At 44.6% G+C, this 21,017-nt stretch overlaps 1 protein-coding gene across 1 annotated transcript in view; it reads left to right on the top strand.

Annotated features, from left to right (window-relative positions):
- Positions 1–21,017, top strand: part of BCL2L13 (BCL2 like 13) — a 423,025-nt gene that overhangs the window by 304,074 nt on the left and 97,934 nt on the right. The gene's annotated exons all lie outside the window — the stretch shown is intronic.

Below are 21,017 nucleotides of genomic sequence, written 5' to 3'. Positions count from 1 at the left end.
ATACACAGCTTGATATGACCTATCCACAATCTGAAAACATTTATTTTTTAATTTGCATTTTGGTAATACCATTCCACATTGAGCTGCATAATATAGGACAACCTTGTTATAAATGGATGGTTTATTCAAACACATCCTTTTATAAAAGCTCCCCCTAGTATTCTGTGGTGGTTTTTATTCCCTTTATTCCTTTGAAGTGTGCACAATGTTTAAGATGATGAAAATAAACGTATTATCAGACTAGGTAACCGTGACAGTAATACGCAAAATGAAGTAAAGCAAAGTTTATTTCGTCTTTTTGGGAATCGATGGGCAATGACAGTCTCATCTCGAATACCAATAACATAGGTTCTGCGTGCATCATGTTTTCTGCCTTTGATTGCAATCTGATCCTGTCCATTACAAATTCTGCTTCTTGTTTCATACTTTTAATCATACAATGAGGTGCTTGGAGCATCTAGAGCAGTGGTCTTCAAACCTTTTAATGCCGCGCCCCCTCAATATATAAAAACAAAATGGGGCCCCCTAGAATTGTTCTCAATTATACTATTAAAGTGTAATGTTTAAATAGTTCTAGCTTTATTTAAACATTGCAGTTTTGTTAAAGCTTTCAAAATTACAATCAAATACATGATTGCCAAACATACTATTCCGGTAAACTAGGTCTTACAAACGTGTAAAAGTATCCACAGTATGATCATCCGAAATGGGGGTGGGGAACTTTGAAGAATGTTTATTTTATTTTTTATTTTTTGTGTTTTCTATAGCGTGACCATGACCCAGTCATGACATACTCTGTCTTTATCAAAAGAAAGCTGATGGCATTGAGGTTCGGCAAATTTCCAACATTGGCCGACGAGCCAGCCTGGAAACATACAGAATCCGTCTCTTGCCGCCTCTGTGGGCATGTAAAAGAAGATCTTATTCATATAATATGTATCTGCAAACCATTGACAACAGAGCGAAGGCGCTTTCTAAGGAACATATTCCTGGCAAGGAAACTACGAACTTGTAGGTCTGCAGTAATTGGCTGTCTGGACGCAACGTCACCACAAACTAATTGCAAGATCGTAAAGTTCTTGCAGATCTTTGAAAAACTTGTGAACGCAATGTAAAAACTAAGATTTTGTTTTATTTATTTTTTTTACTAATTTTCAGTTATTCGTTTAATTACAAGTATTAGGTTTTAAAGAGATGACTAAACTCAATGATCAAAATTTTAATTTAAGCTGAGATGATAATGGAAATGTGTTGTATCTGACTTTATTCAATGATTACATTTTAAATATGCTTAAGACCGATAATGTACATTTTTTTTTTTTTTGTTAAGGTTTTAATTAACTGAACAATAAATAAATAAACCATATAAAACCATAAACCAGTCCTGGGTGTAAGAGCGCTTTACAATTCAGCAGCAGTCCGTTTCGTTCACAGTTTACAAATGTACAACTAATAAACATATTAAGTCTTACTAGGCGACCACTAGTGTTCTAGTAATACATGTCAAGGCATACTTGCATATAAAATGTCATATAAAAAGTAATATCCTTTCTAAAGAAAACCAGGATTCAGAACTGGATGCACAGTTACAAGTACAGACCAATAACCATGTGGCTTGAAGGAGGTATATTCAATTAGCTATCGTCCCTGAATCTTGTGTATGGACTTGGGTATCCAAGCAGGTCTGACTGAGGTCCGTAGGTGAGACTCTATGAAAACACACTTACTTGTGCTATCCCCGGAGCCATTACTCTGATATTAGCGGTACAGTCATCCTGTTTATCTCCACCTATTAACACATCTGAAAATAGTAGATTCAGGGATAATTAAAGGTCTCTAAGGAGCCGCAAGAGGGCCGTAGTTAGTTATGGGAGAAATGTACTCATGAGAAAGGACTTAGCCTCTTTTTTGAATTGCGAGACAGAGGTGATTCCTCTAATATTCTGTGGAAGCGCATTCCAAATTCTTGGTGCCGCTTCCGACAATGCTCTATCATAGGTTCTTTTCTTATGGAAATTGCTGGTTTCAGTAGGAAATCTGCAGCCCCCCTCGATGATCTAAGGCCTCCAGAAATCGTAATTTTCTGGGCATTGTACAGAGGGTAAACCTAAACGTCAAGTGTTTATCCATTTACATTTCGGTGAATATTTGCAAGCCTGTCTTGTATCAGATACATACAAGCAACTCAAAAATATTATTGCGACAACAGTGTTAAACTAAAGCTGAGTTGGGTAGATACGTGCTCAAATCCAAAGCAGCTGAAGATTGTGGTAGGTGACGCTATCATTTGAAGGTCTTAACTGCATTGTCTAAAATTGTGTTTACAGAATTTAGAGAGAATTTTAACTTTCATCTTCAGATTATAGGTCAGTCTCTTAGATCAGTTGTGATCATAGTCTACTTCCAATAAGCATCTTCATTTTCTGCTTCTATACAGTTCTGAGTTCTAGGTCATTGTACCAGAAAAACGCCTCTGAATTCAGTGGAAGAAAAGGGATGGTTGGAAATGGAACTAAAACAATACATTTGACCATAGATGCACGCCTTTTATGTCACTGGTGGATTAAACAAATCTTTGCATTTCATGGATAATTTGTTGTAAAATATCATACTTTTAATGCAAAATACATTCTAGGCTGTGTGCAAGGTTTACATGAAATATCACTTTTTGCAGCTAGGGCAAAGATGCAATTGACTGTGAGTTCTGAGTCGAACATTAATCAGCATGGGGATTTAAGTTAAACCCTGCCGTATTCAGACGCACCAGTATAGATAAATAGAATTTCCTCAGAGGATTGGGTTTATGGATGGCTGGTTCATCTGCCTTTTCTTATTGCTGCCAGACAAAAAATAAGAGAATTAGAGTTGATTTCCTGGTACATATTTCAAAACAAAATGGTGACTGTGTACAGTTTTTGTTAACCATCGAAGGGTCTACTATTTTTTGTAGCCTGCTTGCTTGATTCCTGGGCATGTCTGTCTAATCGCTGTGGCAGAAGAGGCAAGCTACGCCTAACTGATAATGTCAAACGAGGCCCAAAAGTTGGTTGTGGTTGGGGTTGTGGCTTAACAGTTTAGCCAAAATGCTGGAGTGGTAAGGAGCATTCACTCTTTGTTTCCTTTGTATTGGAACTGGATCATAAAAAGTCAAAGAAAGTTACACACATGATTAATCATCATTTGTGAACACCGGTATGCTTACTAAATCAGTCATAAGTTACAGTTCATACAGTTTATTGTGTTGAATGCCATGATTAATTAATCCGATATTCTAGAGGGACACAGATATTTTGTTCTCCTTTTCTTCCCCACCTTACCCTTTCATTTGTATAGGGTTTTCAGAGTGAAAGCTGTGCAAGTAGGGGTCTGCCAGTGCGGAAAGATAGGGGGTCCAACTGAGGTGACACTGGGTAAAAAAAAAAAAAAAAAATGGAATAAACCCAGATCTGTGACTGGGGGTGAACGTTTGATTTGTTTAGCATTCCGTCAATCATTTGCTCTTTTTGCTTTGTTCGCCCTAAGTGGGAACGGTATGCCCAGATGTGGGTGCCGCGCTCGCTGTGACACTGGATTCAAGCTAGAATTGGCTGATATGGGGTTATACCCCAAAACCGTTTCAAGAATGTTTGTTTCCCGTCCAGGAAGGACCTGGCCTGGCAGTTTGGGCTTGACTGTTGCCATGGGGAGCAGGTCAAGACAGATTTGCATATGGCGAAGTCCAAACTGGGGTGGCGTGGTGAGCAAAACAATGATGGATTAAACCCAGATCTGTGATTGGGGATTAATGTTTGATTTGTTCAACATTACATCCATCATTTGTTCTTTTCGAAAGATAGGGGATTAGCCATCAAGCCAGGCTTGAGCGATACATATGCAGGCAATAACAATGGCCACAAATATCGTGCTATAAAAGCCACTAACGCCGTGACCTCAGTGATCTGTTCCAAATCATGATGATTTGTAAAGTAAGTGTAACCTCTGTATGTAGGGTTTTTTTTCCATAAAACAAAATATTTCATACCGATATGTTTGTAATCTTAGATATGTTGCAAACATATGTAGTATATATGCACCTGACTGTTAACAACATGGGCAGTCTGCATTTGCACTACATTTTTATAACATGCTTTTAAGTGACATAGGTCAGTCTTGTTTTCTAACTCAAGGAATGCAAGACAACACATTATTATAGATGGAGCTGCAGGCTGATTATCCAATACTTGGCTAGAGTTGAGAATGTTTGATTCAAAAGCCCTATATTCTAGGCAAATGAAAGTGGATGCTAGTTGTTCCAGATCAAAGGCTTTCTCAGCATTTAGGTGGCAAGAGCCAGAGCTGCTTGATTTGAATTTTAGTGTTACTGGTAGGTTGCATTACTGGATTGGTGTTCTAAGCATACTGAAGCCCATGTCAAATTCATGTTCTGAATTAAATGAATCCTGCAGGTTTCTGTTTGTACATTGCAATATGTGTCTGTGTCCAACTTTTTCAAATAAATTAATGAATTATGGCATAGAACCCTTGTTATTTATTTATTGTGTCGTGACCTGGAGGTGCGTGGGTGGGGAGGCGGGGTTGTGGGGACCGGGTCCCAGGGCATTTTACATTTTTGGACTCTGCCTACCTGTTTCCATATCCTAAATGTTCTTTGATGGATTAAGGGGTCTCCAAACCGGTCCTGGAGGGCCGGATCCATGCCAGATTTTGTGCATATCCCCATTTAGATACATGTAGGTATTTTAAAAATCTGGCATGGATCCGACCCTACAGGACCAGTTTGGAGAACCCTGGATTAAGTGGTGGTATGCTGTTCTCCAGTTTCTGGCCATGCTCCGTTTCTGGTAATATTCACTGTGGACCAAGCAGGGCCTTTAGTTTGATCCTTGTTTCTCTTGTGGGCCATAAGGTGGCCTTCGCAGTGATACAGGTGTGATTTCTCTTTACTGGGTTTACGCTCAGTCTTGCTGCTAGAGTCTCTAGCCTTTGCTTGCTTGCACTGACACTCTGGGGTATGCTTGTGTAGATGATGTTGCAGTAATCCAGGCGTGCCGTCATTAGGGCTCTTATCAGCTCCGCCTATCATTTTGACGAAGAGGAGATATCTTCTGGAAAATGGGGAGTTGGAAGTTAATGTCTTTGACCACCTACCTTGTGACTGGAAAAGACTTCTTCGAAGAAAAACAAAGTGCAAACATCTGGACACAACACTAGATGGCAGGCTATGCAAAGCATGTGAATCTACAGCTCTACATGCCAAGAACAGATGCATACTGGGTAATGTAGTATTTTTCTTAGGATTTTAGGACCTGTATCTAAAATGTCAGAATAGTTTATATTTATCTGAAAGATTAGCTAACTTACCCATCTCAGTTTGTCATGGTCAGCAAAAACCTGTGAGTAGTAGGTCAAATGTATGCATCCTGGTTTACGTGGTAGTAAAAAGAGAACGAGATGCTGAAACATTAATAATTTGATCCCGTCTGACAAAACTTGATCTCATTCTTTAAGTAACGCTTAATCACATATTCATCAGATATTGAATATATTTCCTTCAGACAAAAGCGCTGCATTCCGTAAGTACTATTTTTGTTTGAAGGAACAAAGAGTGGTTTTCCTGGTTGGTCCCCTGGTAACGCTGCACCAGCCTGCGAAGGAGGTTGCCCGCCAGGAAAAAGTTGTAACAAGTATCAGGTGTCGCAACGGTAAGAATATAGGAATCCAATAAGAACTAGTGCATGTGGACGGGGGAACAAATATATAGGGCAAGGAGTTGCCCTAAAACATTTACTAAAATATGGGACCAAGGGAAGTGTGTTGGTGAGGACGTAAAATAGGTTGAAGTGTCACTTGACGTTTTAGTATCCCACTGTGGTTTGTGTATGTTCATCAGCTTCTTATAACATAACTTGTTATGTGAATATACCAAATGGGATAGCGGAAGAAGACTCAAAATCCTTGTGCTTCTGATCCACCATACTGTCAATTGTAAACCTACAGATGATAGCCCGGACTGTAAACCACACTTTGCGGCTTTTTTGTTTTGTCTTCTGTCATTGATTTTAGAAAACACTTAGCAGATTTAAAAAAGAGAGAGACCCTCCCCAAAACCCCCAACAAAGCATCGTCTCGAACCAATCCAAAAGGAACACACCTTGGCCACAAAATGTCTTAAGCGTGATTTTATTCCAGCAAAGTCACCCTACGCGTTTCGGAGTGTCCCCTCCTTGCTTTCGAGACAACGCTTTGTTGGATTATTAAGGGTTTGGAACCCTGCTACGGCCTGCTAGTTCGAGGCATGTGGGCTGCTGAATTCATATCTATAGCATAGATCGCCGCCTAGTGTTGGATCCGGATGATTGCACATTGTTGTCCTGGAAGAGTCTTCGAAGTATCACGAGATAGGTGGCTCCTCCCCTGGACTACAGTGCGCATGGGCATCGACTCCATCCCCAGATTGTTTTTTTCCGCCATTGGGTTCGGATGTGATTTCGACAACTCCTGTTCGGAATCGTTATAGGCTTTTCTTAAGGCCAAAAGGCCTTCTCTGAACCGTCGGTATTGTTTGCGTTCGGTCCCGGCTGTACTCCAACTCGTCGAGTTGGATTTCCAAGGAGTCGAGTAACTCTTCGGTGATCGAGGCCCAGTCAACGCAGCAAGACCCTCGACGAGACGACATGGAACGGAGCCCGTTCAAGAAGTGTCCCGTGTGTGGTTCGAAGTACCCACACATTGACGTCCATCCTGTGTGCAACAAGTGCCTGTCGCCTGTCGCCGGACCACAATGAGGCCGACTGTATGGCCTGTTCCAGATTTCGATCGAAGAAAACGATCAAGATGCGGCGCGTGGCGCGCCTCGAGGGCCAGCGATCGGCTCCAGCACGGGTGGACATATTCGACGACGTGGAAGCAGATGACCAAGAACTTCAACTGCAGATTTCACCTCCGGCGGTGGACGTCGAGTCCGACTACGAAGCGGACGTCGAAGGCCAAGACCTGGAGGAAGTCGTTGAGGAGGTAGGGGACGACGACGAAGCATATGGGGCCATGGAAGATAGCTCGGAGGATGAGCTATGCCCCGTTCGTACTCTTACCAAGGATCAGGTCGCGGGATCGCCACACGGCCTTACCCAAGACCTTACACCAAAATCCACGGCCCCGCCTTCCGGCCCGGCTACGGAAACCTCAGCGGAGCCGCCATTACCAAAATCGAAACCGAAACTGACGTCGTCGTCGGAGGCCTCGAAGCCGAAGAAGGCTGTCGACCAGACGAAGGTGCTAAAGGTGGTCAAGGAGCCGAGCTCGAAGAAGGCCGTCGAGTCGGTGTCAAGCAAGGCGGGCGTGCCCAAGAAGGCTGTAGAGCCTACATCTGGCGAGTCTGTCGAGCCGAAAAGCAAAGGGCCCGTCGAGACGAAGTCACCCAAGGGCGCCGGGCCGAAGTCTGGGATCACGACGCCAAGACTCAAGGCTGCCGTCCCGAAGCCGTCGACGTCTGCGGCCGTGGACAAAGATCGAAGCGCACTGGTCACGGATTTTCCTGCGCCTCGAACAGACAAACGACAGTCGTCGACGCTCGGGTCTTCCCCTGGGGGCGGCCCAAGGACGTCGGCCGGGTCAACGAAACCGTCCGCTTCCTTTACGAAGCAGGTCTCAGACTCCCTCAAGCGGATTAGGGAGAAGGCTTCAGCATCGGAACCGAAAACGCTTTCCGCACCGAAGCCGTCTGACCCGCCGAAGAAGACTTCCATGCCGATCCTCTACACGTTACCGCCTAAGGTGGCACCAAAGGCCTTCGCACCACGGTCGGTGCCCAAGGACTCAGAAGGGTCGAAGCCAACTCGCCCCGGTGGGAGTTTGAGTCATCGACAACCTTCATTAGAAGAAGGGTCGGAGCATTTCATCGATGCCGACACCGGGAAGCTCACGCTTTACAAGAGGAAAATAACATCACAGCCTCTGCAGTCATTTACAATTCCTCTAAAGCGCAAAAAGCCTGCGCCAGACACACCAGTGCTGGTTGAACAAATTCTTCCTCAGCCTGGGAGGAGTGCAACACCTTCACCCACTTACTCTGATGGAGGTGAAGGGGAGCAGGATGAGGAGTACAACTTTCCAGCGCACACAGAGCCTGATGAGCAACAGGACTCATGGATGGACACAGGTGATCAGGACCAGCAAACAGTCCATGACCCTCAGATTTATAACGTTAAAACGTCTCACACTGAAGATTCTGCGGCGTTTAATGCCTTAATTGAAAGGGCAGCTACAAACCATAAAGTGGAGATGCATGCTGACCCTGTGGAGGTTGACTTCCTTTTTGACACTTTCTCCGCTGCTGAAAAAACTGTCAAGACTCTTCCGATGCTCAAAGGGGTCCTTAAGCATGCAGCAGACATTTTCAAGGAACCCACGAGATCAAGGGTTGTCAACCCTAGGATAGAGAAAAAATACAGACCGGCACCTGGCGACCCAACCTACATTAGGGGCCAGTTGCCTCTGGACTCTTTGGTGGTTTCGAATGCCCGCAAAAGGCCAAACTCCCAAACCACGGGTGAAACTCCTCCCCCAGACAAAGAGTCAAAAGTGCTGGAGGCATCGGGGAAGAGGGTGGCAGCTCAAGCGGCCAACTTCTGGCGCATCTCAAACACGCAGGCACTGTTGGCCAGATACGATAGGGCACACTATGACACCCTAGAGCAGCTGTTGCAACACCTTCCAGACCAGTTTAAAGAGGGATCTGAAATGCTTATCCAAGAGGGAAAGCTCATCTCCAACGCTGCTATGAAGTGTGCGCTGGACGTTGCGGACACGGCAGCGAGAGCAATCAATACTAGTGTGATGTTGAGGCGTCAGGCATGGCTCCGCATCTCAGGGTTCAAGCCTGAAATACAGACTACTATCCTCAACCAGCCGGTTAACCCAGACAGGTTATTTGGTCCAGAGGTGGACGCCACCCTGGAAAAAATCAAGAAAGATACTGAGACTGCCAAATCCATGGGTGCTCTCCAGTCACAGCAATTTAGAGGGAACACTTTTCGTCGCTCAGGCAGTCGAGGTGTTAACAGAGGACACATGTCGCAGCAGACGCCATTCAATAAAGGTGGTGCACAATCCTCGTACACCAAGCAGGGCAGAGGTGGATATAGAGGAAACAGTGCCAAGGGTAGAGGCAGAGGCAACAACAGTTCCCGTTCCTCTGCCGCAAACAAGCAGTGACTCCCTGTCACTGCCCCCTGACCATCCAACACCTGTCGGGGGAGACTCCAACAGTTCCTGCCGGTCTGGAAGACCATCACCACAGACAGGTGGGTCAGGAAACTTATCCAGTTCGGCTATTGTTTGGAGCTGACATCCACTCCACCAAACATACCCCCAAGACAACGTCCTATGTCAGCAGAGCACTTGCACTTATTGCAGCAAGAGGTTCTTGTGATGCTGCAGAAAGGCGCAATCGAGCTCGTGCCAGTGGAGGAAGAAGGCACAGGGGTTTATTCCCTGTACTTCTTAATCCCAAAAAAGGACGGCTCACTCAGACCGATTCTGGACCTACGCCCCCTGAACCAGTACATTCTTTCAGAACACTTCCACATGTTGACACTGCAGCAGGTTCTTCCATTGTTAAACCAGGGAGACTTCCTCGCAACCTTGGACCTCAAGGATGCTTATTTTCACATACCACTCCATCCATCCCACAGGAAATACCTCAGGTTCACCATCCAAAACCGGCATTACCAGTTCAAGGTCCTCCCTTTCGGGGTGACCACTGCCCCCAGAGTGTTCACAAAATGTCTGGCGACAGTAGCGGCGCACCTCAGGAGACAGAGCATACATGTCTACCCTTATCTGGACGACTGGCTGGTTCAAGCCAAGTCGGCCCAGCAGTGCGCCGCAGACATGTCCCACACCATTCACCTCCTTCACAGTCTGGGGTTTTCACTAAACTATCCAAAGTCGCACCTTCAGCCAGCCCATGTGCGGCAATATTTGGGCGCGACAATAAATACTCTGGCGGCCACGGCTCAGCCAAACCCGGCGAGGATCGACAACATCCAGTCGTTAATCCAGAGGTTCAGACCGCAACACTCACTACCAGCGAGAGTGTTCATGCAGTTGATAGGCATGATGGCCTCCTGCATCTTCATAGTCCTGCACGCACGGTTGCATATGCGTCCGCTCCAAGAATGCTTGGCGCATCAGTGGACTCAGGCTCAAGGACAGTTAAAAGACCTAGTGTTGGTGACTGGTCGGGCATACAACTCTCTGCATTGGTGGAATCCACACAACCTTTGCAAGGGCCGACCGCTCCAGGAGCCTGTGCCACAGATTATCCTGACGACGGACACATCACTCCAGGGATGGGGAGCTCATGTGCTCCACTACACGGTGCAGGGACTATGGACGACGCAGCAAAAGAAGATGCACACCAACTACCTGGAACTGATGGCGATCTTCATGGCGATCAAGTCCTTCAAGGTACATCTATGCAACAAAGTCGTGTTGATCCGGACGGACAACATGACAGCCATGTACTACATCCAAAAGCAGGGAGGTACGCACTCTCCACAGTTGTCTCATCTGGCTCAGAGCATGTGGAAGTGGGCCATTCAGAGGAACATCTTCCTCATGGCGGAACACCTCCCAGGCAAGGACAATCAGATGGTGGATCTGCTCAGCAGGTTCAGCCACCAGATGCACGAGTGGGAGTTACATCCATCGGTACTCCGCCCGTACTTCCAGCGGTGGGGTCATCCAGAGATAGACCTGTTTGCCACAAGGGAAAAACGCAAAATGCCAAAGCTTTGCCGCCAGGTTCCCTCATCCACAGTCGCAAGGCAATGCGATATGGATGAACTGGTCAGGCAGATTTGCGTACGCTTTTCCCCCAGCACCTCTCATTCCGCTGGTGGCCAGAAAGCTAAAGCAACACTCAATGACGCTCATCCTGGTTGCTCCGACGTGGGCACGCCAACCATGGTACACCACGTTTCTAGAACTCCCCGTGGTACCGCATCAAAGGCTGCACCTCACACCAAGGCTCTTGACGCAGAACCATGGCGACATTCAGCATCCAGATCCGCAACAGCATGGACATCATCCGGGAGGCAAGAAAGCCCACTACCAGAGCTTGCTATGCGGCAAAATGGAAGCGGTTTGTCATTTACTGTACAGAACACAATATCAACCCGCTAGATGCATCCATTCCTAATATCATCTGCTATTTGTTACATCTTTACAAATGCAATCTGGCATATGCTTCCATTCGAATACACTTATCCGCCATAGCGGCTTATCTCCAGAACAGGCAGCATCTCTCTGTTTTCAGGGTGCCTGCCATTAAAGCATTCCTAGAAGGGCTGAAGCGGGTCATCCCTCCCAGGACCCCACCGGCTCCTGTGTGGAACCTCAATGTGGTCCTCACCAGATTGATGGGTCCCCCGTTTGAGCCTCTACATTCATGTGAGATTCAGTTCTTGACATGGAAAGTGGCTTTCCTCATTGCCATCACGTCTCTGAGACGTGTTGGTGAGCTACAGGCGGTCACAATACAAGAGCCATTTATACAGATTCATTCGAACAGGGTGGTGCTGCGCACTAACCCCAAGTTTCTTCCTAAGGTGGTGTCGCAGTTTCATGTCAATCAAACTATAGAACTGCCCGCGTTCTTTCTAAACCCTGAAACTGTGGCAGAAAGAATGCTCCACACGCTTGATGTCAAAAGGGCGTTAATGTACTACATTGACAGAACCAAACATTTTAGAAAGACACAACAACTCTTTGTTGCCTTCTCAGCCCAGCACAAAGGCAACCCCCTTTCCAAAGCAGGAATTGCCAGATGGATCGTTAAATGTATTCAGATTTGCTATCAGAAAGCTAAGCGCACTTTAACAGTCCCCCCCCCCAGAGCACACTCCACACGCAAGTTGGGGGCCTCCATGGCATTCCTAGGTAATATTCCTTTGGAAGACATTTGTAGAGCAGCCACATGGTCTACTCCACATACCTTTACCAAACATTACTGTGTAGATGTGCATTCCAAACAGCAGGCAGCTGTAGGACAGGCTGTTCTTAAAACACTTTTTCAGACTTCTGCAGCTGGCACGGGCGGCCGCCGTTAATGGAGGGACTGCTATGTATTCTATGCTATAGATATGAATTCAGCAGCCCACATGCCTCGAATTGAATATGCTACTTACCAGTATGCATCTGTTCTTGGCATGTAGGGCTGCTGACATTCATATCGCCCGCCCTCCTCCCCGGCGCCCGTAGCGGCTGCAGACTTTTCTTGCATTCAATATTGAGCATGGCCATCGCTTACACTATTACACTCCATCTTTGCCACAATGGCTAAAAACAATCTGGGGATGGAGTCGATGCCCATGCGCACTGTAGTCCAGGGGAGGAGCCACCTATCTCGTGATACTTCGAAGACTCTTTCAGGACAACAATGTGCAATCATCCGGACCCAACACTAGGCGGCGATCTATGCTATAGATATGAATGTCAGCAGCCCTACATGCCAAGAACAGATGCATACTGGTAAGTAGCATATTCATTACAAGTGGCGCAACTGAACTGTTGCATATATATATATATTTTAAATAATAGCGGTTGCCATGGTTATGGTACTGACAAACTTTTGATTAAAAAGGCATTTTTTGATTTTTCTTTAACTTTTTCTTGAAGATCCTGCCACAGGGAAAACATTTAAGGTGGTTGGGGAATGAAAAAAGTGTTTCCAGGCCCCCACAGTGGATTTGATACAGTTAGCTCAACCAGCGCATGGCTGAAGCCCAGGCCCAGTGTCCAAACCCACCGTTGTGTACCGTGACTGCATGCCAGGCCCAGAGGCCATCTTTTATGATGGCCTGTTTTGGAAATTGAGTCTCTAGTTAGCAGAGGTATGCACCCTGTCTAAGTAGGGACCACAGTCCTAGTCAGGGTAAGCTAGGTACACACTAAAACATAATCTGTGCTCGCCCTCTAGTAGCTTGGCACCATTGAGTTCAGCGACCACATGCCAGGCCCAGAGCCCATCTTTTGTGATGGCCTATGTTGGAAATCGTGTCTCTAGTTGGCAGAGCTATGCACCTTGTCTAAGTAGGGACTACAATCCTCGTTAGGGTAAGCTAGATACACACTAAAGGATAATCTGTGCTCACCCTCTAGTGGCTTGTCACAGAGCAGTCAGGCTTATCTAAAGAGGGAATGTGTAAGGTATTTGTGCAACACACACATTAACCCCTTCGACGCTCATGACGAGCTGGGCTCGTCATGAAGTAGCCTCCTCGCACGCTCATGACGAGCCCAGCTCGTCATGAATAATGGGTTTTTGTAAATCCCAGCGCAGCAGCAGAATATGATGAGCTTCCATGGGGTTAACTCAATAAAACACGATTAATAGACTCCACACCGGTTTTAAAAAATATAGAACATTTTTAGGAGAACACCAAGACCAAAAGGACAAAATGCCAATAAGTGGAACCGAAGTTATGAATTTCTAAAGAATATACCAAAAAGTCAATGGCTGCAGCATTCAGGCAGGTCCTGTTGAAAAAGTACTTTGGATGGCGCAAGCATCGATGTCCAAGACTTGCTGTGAGGAGTCGCTGAGGTGCTGCGTCTTCTGTCCTGTGGGAGGAGGTGAAGGGTAGGCACTGATCCATGCAGTCGAAGTCTTCAGCGCCGAACCCCTTTACGATGCACATGCTGCGTCGATGTCGAGCCCTGCTGTCCGTCTTGTCAAGCCATTCTGTCCATCGAAGCAGTGTCACCGATCAGCTCCTGTTTTGGTTCCAATCTGCTCAAAGCCGTCACTGCATTGATTTTGAAGCAAAAGCAGCTGCAAAATCTAATTTTGAGGCCCAGGACTCGATTGGCACTTCAGGCAAGGGTAGACTCAGAGATGGCAGAGTATAGCATCAGAGCTGCAGAAAGTTTTTGATGGCCCTGAGACTTCAGAACAGGGGGCAAGCCCTTGGAGGAGTCACTCTGGGTTCAAGTGAGATGGGTTCAGTCCTTGTCCTCTGCAGGGTGGAGATCGCCAGGGTAGCTCTGCAGAGCAGAGAAGCAGTTACTTCAAAACAGTCTGTAGCAGTCCTTGTAGCACAGCAGTCTTTACTCCCTGCAGAGTTCTCTACAGGTCCAGCAGTGTACTGTTTTGGTAGGATTAGAGCCCCAGTACTTACACCCTAATGTTCCTTTCAAGTGGGTGCGACTTCAAAGCTAGCCCTTGAAGTGCACAGGTCCCCTTTCATTCCAAGCAGGTTATCTACGGGAGGTAATCAGTTGTTTGTGTGGGACACAGGACACTGCCTATTCAGATGTCAGCTCCCTCTCCCTGCTCAGGAAGAGCTATCAGATTCCACTTTACCACTAAAGAGGATGTATCATTACCATCTCAAATATATGAAACCTGATCGGGTAACTCTTTCTAATCTGGACTTGAAGCTTTAAAATGTTTTAAGGAATTCCCGGTGGTGGCCTATGAGAGGAGTAGGCCTCACAGTAGTGAAAAACAAATTTAGCTGTTTGTCAATACCAGGATACGTAAAATGTATAAGTACCTGTCCTACCTTTTTAGTTGCACAGCACCCTGCCCTTAGGGCTATCAAGGGCCCACCTTATAGGTGATGTGTGATATAACGGGAGTTTAAGGCTTGGCAAGTGGTTTTAAATGTGAAGTCAAAGTGGCAGTAAGCTGCACACACAGGCCGTGCAATGGCAGCCTTGAGGCAGGTTTAAAAGGCTACTTGTGTTGGTGTATATAATCAAAACACCTGTATCATACATTTCAGGGCGCTGCCATATCTAACGCTCATCCATCCCTCACTTATTAACCCTTGAGTAGATTCAAAAGCTGTGGCATAAACATAAAACCAAACTGGAAAGTAGTGCTAGCATATATTTATTTATAAAAATACAAGAAATGTACGTGCTTCCATATAAAAGTTAAAAACTCCAGATAATTTCTCAAGGAATACCAATAAAATTAAACACACGGTATGTAAAGAAAAACATTCATTTTATACATTACAAAATACATTGATTAAAATACAAGACCCTACGACCTCAACATCACAATCATAGTATCCAGTTGTGGTCAGAATTTGATCCAAGTCTGATATACAACGTTTTTTTGGGTAAAAAATATATTCTTTATCCAGAAATCCCTTGTTCTTTGGATTCTTTAAACATTGCGTCGACGCGTTTCGGTGATGCCAGAACTTGTTACCCAACCACCTTCTTCAGGACTTACAGTTATATATAGAGGGTAAATTTTTCCACTTCTGTGAAGAATGATCTATGCAAGAGAAAACAAGTATCAGCCCAGTTTGCAATGTTTTTTTAACTTCTACAGAACACATACATTTCTTTCAAGATTACATCTTTCTTTTCATTCCTTTATTTTCATATTAAACATTTCCATCAGTCCACCCTACGGACACTACATTCCTCTAGGCATGTTGGTATTTAAACAGACTATCAATGGAGCACTACATTCCACTGAAGACCTCATTTGTCAGGGTGCCACTCCCTTCTATGTTTTACTCAATGTCTGTTATCCCCTATTTTCTGTCCTTTCACTCCGCTGCACACATCCGTACATACTGATATCCAATATACTTTTCTTGTCTTCTATACTAATCGTATGGTGTATGGGGTGATAACCCTCTTGGATGTCTGTTTCTTATCTTGTGGGTGCACCTTCCATTATATAGCCCACCTTCTGTATCTGGGACAAAGTGCAGAGAAAATATCCTCATCACTATGACTGTTTTATTGGCGCGAAATACTTCTCATCTTTTACTCTATTCTCTAACTCTTTACCTTTCGTTTATAAGGGAAAACACCTTTTAGTTGTTATGGTTTCTGTATTGCTGGCTTGTATCACCACTTAGATTAAAACATTCCTCCAGTTCCTGCAGTCGTGGAATTCTTAAATATACCATTCGATCAATTGCCCTTAAATGAGGTATAAAAACAGATAGGAGGATCTTATTTATCTACTTCCTGCTCTTCATATTCTTTTCAACGTGACACTTTTGGTGCTTACCTTTATGAAAGCACAAGTTGTTGAATCAACCTCTCACATTCTGATGCTTCATATTTAAAACCCGCCCGTAGACTTCTGATGTGTCTTTTTTGGGGGGTACACCGGAATTTCTGAATTATGAATTTCCTCTGTGTTTTCTGTGAAAACCAATGGTATAAACAGTCTATTGGTATTCAAATCGGAGTACTGATAAATATTGCCTGCATATAGACAGTCCCTGTTTCTTCTACTGGCCTTGAATAATGGTCCCTTTTACTTTGTATCTTCCGCTATATCCTACATTGTCGTTATCTGTAAGGGGTCACCTCTTTCACCCTCCTCCTTGGATAACACTGTACTCTTAGATTATATGGAGGTTAAACATCACGGTGCGGATTCCCTTTTATTAAAAAGGCTCCTTTTTTTTTTTTTTTTCAAAAACCTTTATTGCACTTTGCATATTACACAGCGGAGTGCCTACAACCCCGTGGGCCGGCCGCTATCAGTGGATCGTTGTACACATTAAATTCCATCAGGAAGGATATCAATACCGCATTGACAACAAATCCACAGCGGAGAGTACTGAAAAGTTTAAAAGTGCCAGTTGAGCAATTATTCAATGCATGAATTGAGGTTTTGATGTAGTTTTTGCTTTTTTGTGTTTTCCACTTTAAATAACAACAAACACATAACAATAACAGTTAGGAATGACAGTGCGGTTAAACATTATTCAGTGCATTTCAGGTCTCTAGTGTCTCTTGGGAATACGGGAACTTGACAGCCCATCACAGTGCGCCCATGTCTTCACCCACCCCACCCGCTCCTACCCTCTTTGGCCCCTCTGTCCAAGCTCTAAGAGGAAGCCTACTGCAGCGGCCCTGGCCATCACCCCCTTGCCCCGTCCCGCCTAAGTTCAACCCTCCTCCCCTTCCTCATCCTCAGATTCGTCCTGATCATCTCCTCGCAGGGATTAAAAAGGCTCCTTGAATCATTTACAGGTCCCCCTATTTTTTCCCCTCTCCCTCTATGCACTCTTCTGTACTACAGCCTTTATTGCACGAAAGGTAAGAGGGTATTGGTTCCTCTCTCCCGAAGCGTTTCCCTGTCATTGAAGCTCTCTGCATCCCCTGGCAGTTCTTTTCTAGTGTTCGGGACCCAGGGAGTTAAGGCGACTGGCTCGCGGGTTTTCTCCTCCGTTGTCTACCCGGAACCACCAGGCCCGCTTACCCTATATTCACCGCATGTTTCTGGTTGGCGTCCTTTGTATCAGCGACGCCATTCTAACTTCCCCATTTAAGCGCCTCCATGATTTCACGTAGCGCGGGGGCATTTCCGTTCCCAACGTCACTCTTTCCCATGGCGTGTTTGTCCGGCGGCCATCTTGGATGTACTCAATCCCATTATCCAGGTCAGGCAAAAATCTGACTGTGCCTGTATTGCGCATGTCCAGCGGCCATCTTATTTTTTTTTTTTTTTTAAAAAGGGATTTATCTAATTTCTAGGTTTACTGGTATAATGCGATTAATAACACCCCTTGAAGCGGGTCAATCCTCACCTTATTGACTGCTTGTCTGGAAGGTAAACTTGCATTTTACAGTTCATATTGCCCACATTCACTGTTCCCCTACAAGTATTACTTAGCCTGTTATTAGTTGCAGTATTGCACGCTCTGATTATTTGTGGCTCCCTATGCATATAGAGGAAATCTCAGGTTGCTTATCCTGAAATAATTTTCTCCCGGTACTCTCTACTGTTTAACCCGTTTCTAATGGTGTCAAATTTGATCATGTACAACTGTTCCTGGTGTTTTCTGCGCTGTGTACAGTTTCCTACTCTTTTCTGTTCTTTCATTATTTCTAATACAACCCACCTCATTTCATTGGCCTTATCTCCCTTCTCTTTCCAATGGCTTACTAAGGGTGCATTTTCCTTTTTGGTGTTCATTGCAGATCTATGTTCGCATATTCTCTGCCTCAGTTCTCTACCTGTTTCCCCTATATATCCCTGCCCACAGGGGCATAAGATGAAGTATATAATGTTATTACTTCTGCAATTATTCAAAGTTTTGATATCATATTTTACTGAGTTAAGTGTTATGGTCTTAGTGGTCATGCACAGTTCACATACGCTGCAATTTCCACATTTATGGTTGCCAATGGCCTTATCCCCCTGGATAGTTTGTTGGTTTTCCGCTACATCCTCTCTGTAAGTATATACTAGAGAGTTGCTTAAATTCTTACTCTTTTTATATGCAAACATGGGTCTGGGCAATTTGGTGTCCTCACCCTCATTAAGGATCTTCCAGTTGAGGTTAATGATGTTTTTAACCTTGTTACTAATATTGGAGAATTGACTAACCATCACTATGTTATCCTTGTTCATTTCTTGCTTTTTTCCCTCCAAGATGGAATCTCTATTATAGAATCTTGCCCTTTTGAAGGAGTGGTTAATAAGTCTCTTCGGGTAGCCTCCAGCTCTGAACTTACTTTTAGTTTTTTCTGAGTGTTTGTAAAAGTCTTCTAGTGAGGTGCAGTTTCTTCGTAATCGAAGAAACTCGCCAAACGTAATGTTATCTTTTTTGGCATTTGGGGTGGTAGTTATTGCAATGCAATAAAGTATTGCGGTCAGTTTCTTTAGAAAATAGCTCCACCCCCGAATGTCCCTAGTCACTATTACTATGCTGCGCTGTGAATTTCAAGTATTTATCTCCCAGATTAATCCATTCCAGGAACTCAACTAGTTCTTCCTCGGGTCCCGTCCATATGAAGAAATATCGTCTATGAAACGGGCCCAGTTGCGTATATTTTCGAAAAAGGGACTTATTTCATTACATATGTGTCTCTTCTCAAAAGAGCTTACGTATATACAGGCCAGACTTGGTGCGCAAGTTGCGCCCATGCTGGTCCCCTTCTGTTGTATGTACAAATCATGTTTAAGCAGGAAGATATTATTCAAGAGGACCATCAACACACATTCCAGGATAAAGTCCTTATTAGCTCCTATGATATCAGTCTTTTCCAAGGGGTTTCTAATGACCTCTATAGTATCCTTTTGTGGTATATTGGTATACAGTGCCTCTATATCGAGGGTCACCATATATTCGCTGATCTTATTAAACTGTATACCTTCAATTTTAGTGATCATATCAGTGGTATCTTTTATATAAGATTTCTGTTCTTGTACTATGGGTTTTAAAAATGTATCCGCATATTGGCTTAATGGTTCCAACTGCGAATCTATAGATGCCACTATGGGTCTTAGAGGAGGATTTTCTAGGCTCTTATGGACTTTGGGGAGTCCATAAAATGCCGGAATTTTGGGTTCCTGTTATTCAAAAATGTAAATTCATCCCCAGTAATGATTTCATTATTCCTTGCTGCCTCTAACATGGCCTCCACCTCCCCTTTGAGGTGATCTAATCTTGATTGGGGGACTCTTCGATAGTGCTCTAAATTAGAGAGGAGGCTCATCACTCTACACTCTTAGTCCTTAGTGTCAAAGACTACGACTCCTCCCCCCTTATCGGCCGGCTGTATAAAGAATATATTTTTTACCAAAAAAACCTTTGTATAGTATATCAGACTTGGATAAAATTCTGACCACAACTGGATACTATGATTGTGTTGTTGAGGTCGTAGAGTCTTGTATTTTAATCAGTGTATTTTGTAATGTATAAAATGAATGTTTTTCTTTACATACTGTGTTTAAATGTAATGGAATCCGTTGAGAAATCAGCTGAAGGAGTTTTTAACTTTTATATGGAAGCAAGTGCATTTCTTGTATTTTTATAAATAAATATATGTTAGCACTACTTTCCAATTTGGTTTTATGTTTATGCCACAGCTTTTGAATCTACTCAAGGGTTAATAAGTGAGGGATGGATGAGCGTTCGATATGACGGCGCCCTGAAATGTATGATACAGGTGTTTTGTTTATATACAAGCGAACTTCAATCCAGGGAAATCTTTTCTTTACTTGTGTTGGTGGCACAACCAGTGCTACAGGCCCACAAGTAGCATTTTGATTACCGATCCTGGGTATATTTTATACCCCATGGGGTATACCACTAAATATGCCGGTCATGTATACACCAATGTTGCCTTGTTTAGGGGAGAAACACATGCACTTTAGCACTGAGTAGCAGTGGTAAAGTGCTCAGAGTCCTAAGGCCAACCAAACAAGTACAGCAAAAAAGGAGATAAGCAGACAAGGTTCCTAAGGATGACGGGTCTAACAGCCTGGATGTTGAAAACCTGAGCTGTCTGGAATGGGTTTCCGTGGTGACTTGGTCATACACAGCCTAGCCACAGCCCCGGCTCAGCTTCTAGCCCTGTCCCCATCCACCCACCCGCATGCCAGGGTTATTTGGGTGCAAGTTCTAGCAGCAAGGCAGATTAGCACCCAACCCATCCCATGAGGTGTTGGTAGCAGAGGCTGGCCACACGACCAACTCTGCCCATACCACTGCTGTGCTTGGCCGAGGGCCATGTGCAGCAGGTGTTTGGCGCCCATGGCCATTTGGTCGCAGTGCCCGGCTGCAGCCCAGGCCTAGCGCCCAACCCCTGCTGTGGGTTGGAAGTGGCAGTTGGACAACTGCGGCGGGTTGGGCGCAGGGCCTTGCCACAGCCTGTGCCTAAGCCTAAGCCTAACCCTCGCTGCAGGTTAGGTGCAGGGGTGTAGCCATGACAGGTTAGGCCCAGGGCCTAGCCATAGGCAATCTTTTTCACAACCTTTTGAATGAGGCAGAAGACTTAATACATTAACCTTTTTTTCTGTGCTGCTAATAAAGGTCAATGAAAAAATGTGTATTAGGAGTGCTCTCTTTTCAGTTGGGACTTTATGGAATTGGTGTGGTGATTCAAGGGAGGAACGGCTTTCTCTTAGTGTGCACCCCTACCCCGAGATGCTCATTAACTTTATTGATGCGTGTATGTGTGTGTGTGTATATATATCTATCTTTGTTTGTTACATTTGTGATACAAAGGTG

This window comes from Lissotriton helveticus, chromosome 1_1, assembly GCF_964261635.1.
Source record: "Lissotriton helveticus chromosome 1_1, aLisHel1.1, whole genome shotgun sequence".
In the NCBI taxonomy this organism is placed as follows: Eukaryota; Metazoa; Chordata; class Amphibia; order Caudata; family Salamandridae; genus Lissotriton; species Lissotriton helveticus.
This window is presented reverse-complemented; position numbering and strand designations above follow the sequence as displayed.